Source organism: Nycticebus coucang, chromosome 16 (genome assembly GCF_027406575.1).
Source record: "Nycticebus coucang isolate mNycCou1 chromosome 16, mNycCou1.pri, whole genome shotgun sequence".
Classification (NCBI taxonomy): Eukaryota; Metazoa; Chordata; class Mammalia; order Primates; family Lorisidae; genus Nycticebus; species Nycticebus coucang.
Window position 1 is genome coordinate 77,692,018 of NC_069795.1, and position 8,746 is coordinate 77,700,763.

The 8,746-nt window shown below is 35.8% G+C and overlaps 1 pseudogene; it reads right to left on the reverse strand.

Annotated features, from left to right (window-relative positions):
- Positions 1–423: 423 nt before the first annotated feature.
- Positions 424–1,419, reverse strand: LOC128567466 (NF-kappa-B-activating protein-like; annotated as a pseudogene).
- Positions 1,420–8,746: the final 7,327 nt, after the last annotated feature.

Genomic DNA, 8,746 nt, shown 5'->3' on the forward strand with positions numbered 1-8,746 from the left:
ATTAAGGATCTTGTATGTGTATTTACTCCTTGGAAAATACGTGCTACAATTCAGCTAATGGATTAAATGTTAAACATTACAATATTGGCATTTCATATAGATGTTTTCCCATTAAAGGTGATTATTAAACATACAAGACCTATGGCTGGATACTTTCCAGATAGCCCTTATATATCACATATCTGCATAAACATTGACCTTCTAACCTGGGAATCAGATATAAGAGATCTTGTCAATATTCTGACCTTAGGCAAATCAACTCAAAATTGTTTCTCTGTATAAAGTACAAAAGTCTTTTTTTTTTCATCACGAAGCAGCTTTTTATTGAAGGAATGAAAGAATTAAATAAAAGGCACAGTAGCACTGTAAAGCTTTTTCAGAGCATGATAATCTTTTTGTGGTTTTGTATGGAATCCAGATTTACTATTTTGTTATTAAAAATGTCTGTTGAACAATCAGAAAATCTTTGTCATCCTTCCCTTTGGTCTTTCTGTGCACCATCCGTCGAAAATTGGCCAGAATCCTGTTGTCCCTTTTTCATCTCTCTTCTTGGTTAAAGGAAGCAAGGGCTCTCTTCTCATGAGCATTGTAGATCTGGTTCTCTCTTTTCACAGCCACACAGCCTCTGCTCAGCTACCAGTCACTATGTAACCTGAGCTTTCAAATAATGTAGTTTCTTCACTTGTCAAGCCAATTTCACTTCATTATGGGATAAGTTTTCCACCTTGTATATATGCACCCATAGCTGTACTTTCACCAGGTCACAGAGCTTGGCCATAGTCCAAAGGTTTTAGGAGCCTCTGGGTCAGTTCAATAAATCTGGGGTTTCTTGGGACTTTGATCAATCTTTCCAGGGATTCTACAGAACTCTTCTTGGGTATCTTTAGAGCTTGAATCACTGTTCTTGAATCGTTTCTGCTCTTTTTAAACGTCTTCTTATATTTCTTCTATCTATGTTTCTTCCTCCTTTCCTGGCTCTTGGCTTTTTTACTCTCTTTTTTTGTATTTTCACTAGAGTCTGTTTCAGAATCAGAGTCACTGTCACTATTTTCAGAATACTTCTTGTGTTTTCTTTTAGATGTTTTTTCTTTCTCCTTTTTTTGGACCTTTCTTTTGAATGACTAGACTTCTTCTTCTTTTTTTTCTTTAGTTCTTCATCCTCTGCTGGTATATGTTTGTCAGAGTCTGGTTCAAGATTCTTTGGGGAACGTCCCCATATTTAGGAGCTCCCAACTCTCCAGTCCTCTCCCTCTCACTTAATCTCTTCTGCTGCAGGCTCTCCTGCCTCTCCTCATCAAGAAGGGCAGGCCATGGCTTGTTGCTCCCATAGGGAAACAAGTAGCCACCGTAATAGGCAGAAGAGGTGCTAAAGTACAAATTCTTAAACACGGTGCATGCGTCTTGTCTTATGTGGCCCATCTAGCTGTGTAAAATCACATGCAATTCCCAGAATGTATCGTACTCTTCTGTGCTTCCATAGTTCTTGAACACAGTTTTTTTTGGCCTGAAACACTCCTTCCCATCAGCCTCATTAATTCCTCCTTGCCTTAAAAAAAGTTTTTTCGCCTGTAATTCTATCACTTGGGTTGCTTTTACTTTTTGTCTATTGTGAATAATACTACTATACACCTGGGTGGTTATCTCTTTAAGATTCTACTTTCAGGGGTGTTTTTTGTTTGTTTGTTTTGGTATATACTCAGAAATGGGAGTGCTAGATCATATGGTAATCCTATTTTTTATAGTCTCCTTTTAACAACTTTTCTTTTTTATGCTTATTTTCTCTGAAATAATAATTACCCTAATTAATAATAAACCAGTCTTTTACAGAATGATTTTTAATGTCCACAGATTATATATTTTATCACATGAATGGCCATACTTATTGAACTGGTTGCTTCCAATTAAAGCAAATTATCCTTATTAAAAACTGCTAGGTAAATAAATATTCATCCATAAAATGAATTCTTGGCAGTGAAACTGCTAGGGTAAGAGGTGTATATTTTTAAGATTTTGATAAATAGTGTTACAGTGCATGCACAAGCTTCTGAAGTCTTTTCATTAAGTATCAGCCGCTGTTGCCAGCACCCTATATTAACAGGGCAAAGGCTGGTAGCTTAAGTATCTTATAGTCTCTTTCAATTATACCCCAAAGATATTTATACCAAAATTGTTATTCAGAAGTGAAAAGTACAGGGTAGCACCTGTGGCTCAAAGGAGTAGGGCACCAGCCCCATATGCCAGAGGTGGCAGGTTCAAGCCCAGCCCCGGCCAAAAACTGCAAAAAAAAAAAAAAAGAAAAGTACTATGTAAGTCATCATTCACAACAAACAAAATGAATGACCAGATCTTTCTGCTTAAATTTTGAGTTAATGTAACATATCAAATCCATTTTAAAATAGTTCTCTCAATAAACATGGAAAGTTCTTCCAAATTTATGTTACTTCTCAGTTTAAAAACAACTTTGATTTATGTTTTCCTATGTATTCCTCATAATTAGTTATTGTTTTACCTGGTTTACATATGAGGAAATTGAGGCCTAAAGAAGTGATTTGCCTGAGGTTAGAGCTGCTAATCAGTGTCTTCTGGTTCCAAGTTCATTGCTTTTCAAATTACAGATGATTCATTTACCAGTCCTTGAGAGCTTATCATAATGAGTAAGCATAGACTTTTCTAAGACTTTTTTTTTCAGGCTAGAAAGGGGCGGTAATAGTTTTGGAAAAGTAGCTAAAGCTATGGTTTAGTAAGAAGCCATTTTATAGCAGATGTATAGTACCTAAATAGCATTCCCTTTGTCCCCTGGATTGTGTGTGTGTGCTAGCATGGTGCTGGCACAGGGTGGTATCAAACCTGGAGAGCTCTGAGGTCAGCCTGCTTGGATTTGAATCTTGGGCTTCATCGTACTAGTTATGTGATCTGTACAAGTTAACCTCTCTGTATGACTATTTCTTTATCTACAAAATAAATAAGAAATACATAAGAATAGCTCCTGTATCAGTGGATTATTATGATGATTGGATGAGACAATGTCAGTAAATATGTTAGCACTGTGCCTGGCACATGCTACTTGTCTGATACATAATAATTCTTATCACTAGGTGTTAAGGACCTAGATAATACTGGTCCTCTGTTTTATCCTGGGAAGGAGGGTATACGGAAGGGGCTGATGAAGAATGAGTAAAAAGGGAAAATACCCTTCTCTGATTTCCCAGCTGATTCAAGAAGGCAGTTAAAAGGCTCTTCTAGCATATTGGAGGGTCATCCCTTTAAGTTCAAAATATTTTTAAAAATTTCTCAAGTTATTTCTTCTGTTACCAATGGGTTATTTAGTAGTTATGTTTATTAATTTCCAAATGATTGGGAATTTCATTGGTTATTAATTTATAATTTAATTTATTTATGTTGTGATCAGAGACAGTGAATGTTCAAGAAGAACTTTATATATTTGTTTATTTGAGACAGAGGGTCGCGCTGGGTAGAGTGCCAGGGCATCATCATAGCTCACAGCAATCTCAAACTCTTAAGCTCAGGTAGTCCTTTTGCCTTTGTCTCCCCTGTAGCTGAAATTACAGATGCCTGGCTAATTTTTTTCTATTTTTTTAGAGACAGGAGTCTGCCTCTTGCTCAGGGTAGTCTCAAACTCCTGAGCTCAAGCAATCCACCTGCCTGGGCTTCCCAGAGTGCTAGGATTACAGGCGTGAGCCACCATGCCTGGCCATCAACAAGTTCTTTAAAATATATTTTGCTCTTTGGGGGAATATTGTTCTATAAATGTTGATGAGTCAAATTGGGTGGTAGTGTCATTCGTATTTCCTATAACTTTGTTTTTCTCTTTATTTGTTCTACCCGTTATGGAAAGAGGAATTTGTTGAAAATTCCAACAATATGTGAATTAATCTATTTCCTTTTTCATTTTGTTTGTTTTTGTTTCATACATGTTAAAGCTGTTATTAATTGCATATTTACCTAGAATTGTTACATCTTGCTAAATTAATTGTTTACTTCTTTTTATTACTGGTCCTGAAAGCCATTTTGTCTGATATTAATATTGCCACTCTGGCTGTCTTACGTTCAGTGTATGATATCTCTCTCTCTTTCTCTGTCATTTTACTTTTAACCAATTTGTATCCATATATTTAAATTGGGTGGGGATTTTATTGTAGAAAGCATTTAGTTGGATATTTTTTATCCATTATGATAATCTCTGCCTTTTAATTTGTATGTCAAGACTATTCATATTTAATATAATTATCAATATAGTTAGATGTAAATCTACCGTCTTATTACTTTTATTTTTCCTGACCTCTTTTGGAATAACTGAGTAGTTCTTATGATTCTATTTTATCTCCACTATTGCCTTAGTTTCTATACTTCTATGTTTTATGTTTTACGGTTGCTCTAGGGCTTGCAATATGTATCTCTAACTTATCACAATCTACCTTTAAACAATACTAACACTTCATTTATAGTATAAGAACTTCACATCAGTATATTTCCATGTCCCCTCTCTAGTCCTTCATACTAATGCTGTACATTTTGTTTCCATAAACTATAAAATGTGCAATATATCTTTATTAATTATGCTTTGAACAGTCCATTTTAGTTTAAACAAATTAAAAATTGATAAGAAGTCTTTCATATTTTCCCACATATTTACCATTTCCATAATTCTTCATTCCTTATATAAGGCTGAGTTTCTACCAGGTTCATTTTCCATCAGTATTTCTTCTATAATTTTTCTGCTTTCCTTTCTGGGACTCTAATTACAAGTATGTCAAACAGCTTCATATTGTAAACACTGGTATATTTTTTTCTCTTTGTGCTTCAGTTTGGAAAGTTTATATCACTGTGTTTTTAAGTTCATGGTCTTTTATTTTGCAATGTGTAAGCTGCTATCAATCACTTATAATCATAATTATTTCATTTTGGATATTATATATTTTAACTCCACTAAGTTCCATTTAGTTCTTAAAATATGAAGGTGTCCCAGGATTATGATAACACATCAGTGAACTCTCTGCTAATAAATGCCAATATGTTTATAAGAAAAAAAAAATTAATCTTCTCAATCCACAATACAATGTTTTTTATACTCTGGGAAAAAAATAACAAATTGATTATGATAATAAATAGCCTTTAGTCTTCTCTGAACAATTTAACAAAGGGACTCAGGCAAGTTATAAAACTCTTGAAAGTCAAGTTAGTGTGAGCACCAAAATTTCTTGAGGTGGAGAATCTGATTTTTTCCCTAAGCTCCTGAATAGATGAGGTCTTAGTTCAGTAAGAATGATTAATAATGCCTAGTGACTTCTGAGCTTATATGACTCTGGCCAAGTCACTTAAATACATCTGATCATCAGGTTTTTTATCTGTAAATTGGTGATGATAATACTTGTCCCTATTGTCAGGAATGGGTGTTAATGGTACGTTATGGGAGATAATGAAGGGTAGAATCACCTTGTTCATTTGTTGATGAACATTTAGGTGGTTTGTAGTTTTGAGCTATCGCAAATGAAAAACAAAAGCTTTTAGCAGGCTGACTCCATGGCCTGAGGCAAAGAGTGAGAATAAGGGAGGACACGTCAGAAGAAAGAGTGCTGGCTCTGCCAGAGAAAAGTTCAGAACAAGGTGATTCTATCAGCCCAGAAGTACCAGGAATAGCCCTTTCACTTGTATGGCACTTTGAGGTTCACAAAACACCTTCACCTTCGTTATCTCCCATAAAGTACCATTAACATCCATTCCTGACAATAGGGACAAGTATTACCATCACCAATTTACAGATAAAACACCTGATGATCAGATATATTTAAGTGAATGAACTATTGATATATGCAACTTGGAAGGATCATATGGGAACCATATATAGTAATAAAAGGCAATCTCTAAATGTTATATCTTGTATAGTTCCATTTCTGCAACACCCTGAAATGACAAAACTATTGAGACAGAGAGATTAGTGTTTGTAAGGGAACAGGGATGGTTTAAAGAGGTGTGACTCTAAACAAGTAGCACAAGGGAGTCTTTTGCAGATCAAATAGTTCTATGTCATGACTATTGTGGTAGGTACACAATCTATACGTAGGGTCAAATTACATAGAACTGCACACATACATATACACAAACAAGTGCATGTAAAAATAGGTGCAAACTGACTAACAGTACAATACTTAACAGTATTGTATATCTGTTAAGCAATACTTAAAGTCAATTTCCTGGTTTTGATCTTGTGCTCAGTCCTATAAGATGCCATCCTTAGAAGCTGGGTTCAAGAAATTATGCATTATTTCTGAAACTTCCTATGAGTCTATAACCATTTTAAAATAATTTTTTTTAAGTTAGCCAACCTACATAACGGGAGTAATTGCTGGAGATTCCATATATTGGGATTAAGTCATAGCTCTTTCCAAATGCCTTTAATTAAGTAGCTAGTATGAAACAAAGAACAAATGAACTCATATTCCTCCCCATGTTAAACAAAGGCAAAAACCCCAAAATGTTGAAGACATGTATGATTACGTGGATCTTCATTGGTCTTGTTTCTTCAAGCCAGACGTTATTAGAATGTGAGTTTATAGAGAGCAGAGGCAGTAGTATCTTTATGATTCTAGCACCTAGCATAGTACTTGGCTCATAGAAGGAGCCCAGTAAAGGCTTTGGGAAGGAAGGAAATTAGGAAGTGAGGAGAAAAGAAAGGTGAAGAAAGGGAAAGGACCTCTGGTAAACCTTGGACAGTGTCTTGTCTTTTGGGTCAGTGCAGGAACATTTAGTTAATGACAGATCAATATACAGCACCGATTCCTTAGTTCGGGCAGTGCAGACAAGGAAGGAAAAGTGCTATTGTATGGACCACTGCATCTTTAGAAAATGAAAAGTACATCTCTTTTTGGACTCCTCTTTTACCAGGGGCAAGGGTGCCTGGCTGGGGCTGCATCTAGATTAGAACCAGGCTGGGAATGAAGGGGCCTGAGAGAGTCACTGAAGCAGTCTATAGTGGGAAGATTTTAAAGGATGAATATTAGCTGAGGTCTTGACTGACAATCTCAGGGGTCTTCAAACTTTTTAAACTGGGGGCCAGTTCACTGCCCCTCAGACCGTTGGAGGGCCGGACTATAGTTTTAAAAAAAAACAACTATGAACAAGTTCCTATGCACACTGCACATATCTTATTTTGAAGTAAAAAAACAAAACGGGAACAAATACAATCACACATCCACATGTGGCCCGCGGGCCACAGTTTGAGGACCCCTGGCATTCTACCAAGTGTGATCAAATACCAAAACTAGTGCAAAAGTCAGGAGTAGGCAACCTGGCATCAGGAGTCAAAAGAGGACAGGACTGGCATGGATTAAAGACGAGCATGGAATGATCTTTATTTGTTCTGGTGCCTTCTTATAGAGTATCGGTCCAGTTAAAGGCATACTCAGAACTAATTCATTGGTTACAAGGAGTTCAGAGAATATGAAACCTTCTAAAGTACCTTGGATTCTTTAACATATTTGGACAATAGTAAATATTTATGTAAATTCTTAGGGCTTCTTTCTTCAACACTGTTTTGAAGATTCTATAGTTCAATTTTGGTGGGTTGCCTGGGTTCGGTGTGAATAACATAATCAAATTGCTCCTTATTCTACTTTATATCTCTCCCACATGACTCCAAAGCTTTTAAAAAAAATAGTGTAATACTTTGGAGGGGCCTCTTCCCACTTCATTATTAGGTTACACTGCCTCCCCTATGTTTATGTGTCCTCAAGTTCCACGGTTTCCCTTACAATTCTTTACTCTATGGCAAAGATACTTACAGAGTGCAAGGTTATAGATTTGGCAGAAATATGGATATCTAGTTTTTCTAAGAAATACACTGAACATAAAACCTTGAGGCTGTACTTTCCTTCACAACAGCTCCTGACTTAAACTTCTCATCCATCTTCTTAACCTTTCGCATTATTTCCTGAAGCCATTTCATCTTCCTCCTAAAATGCCAACCTAAAAATAAGTAATCACACTGAAAAGGATCCAGATGGAAACAGAAAAACGGACACGCTTATTCGGTACGCTAAACATTTTCTGTATTTGTCAATAGACTTAAGATTGCTCCTCAACTTCATTGCTGTCTCCTGACAAAGGGGTATTAGAGATTCACGGGAATGTTTTTACCCATTGAAACAAAATTCATTCTACGTGGCTTTTGATTTCAGGGGCTAATGGTTGATTTTAGCACTTTAAAACTTTAAGAAAATTATCTGGAAATATATATGGTTAACTAGTATTTTTATTTAAAGAAATTAAGACTTCAGATTACCCTTTGTGTTCTTAAGAGGTACACTGCTTCAATTAGTTGGGAAAAGAAGGATACAACAAGCTCAGAACTTGACACATTCCCCAATTTATTTTGCTGTATGAATATGGTATTCAGCTTCTTGGACACATGTGGTTTGGACATGACAGTCATGAAAATAAGATGAACGCTGTAAATTATAAGCAAAGTCAGAAATGTAAAATAGCAGACTAATTGGAATCCCTACTGAACTATTATTTTTAAATTTTTCTTTTTAGAAGATAGAACAACACCCGCACACACATATACACTTGTATCAGATAGGATTTAGTGAATAACTTGTTTTCAAGGAAACTTCCAGTGTCAGTACACATTTATCTAAAACACCTATATCTTTCTTGTCTACAGTCCTGTTCGATTGCAGCTGGCTTTCAGAATGAGAAATTTGAGACATCACATGATATTGAATCA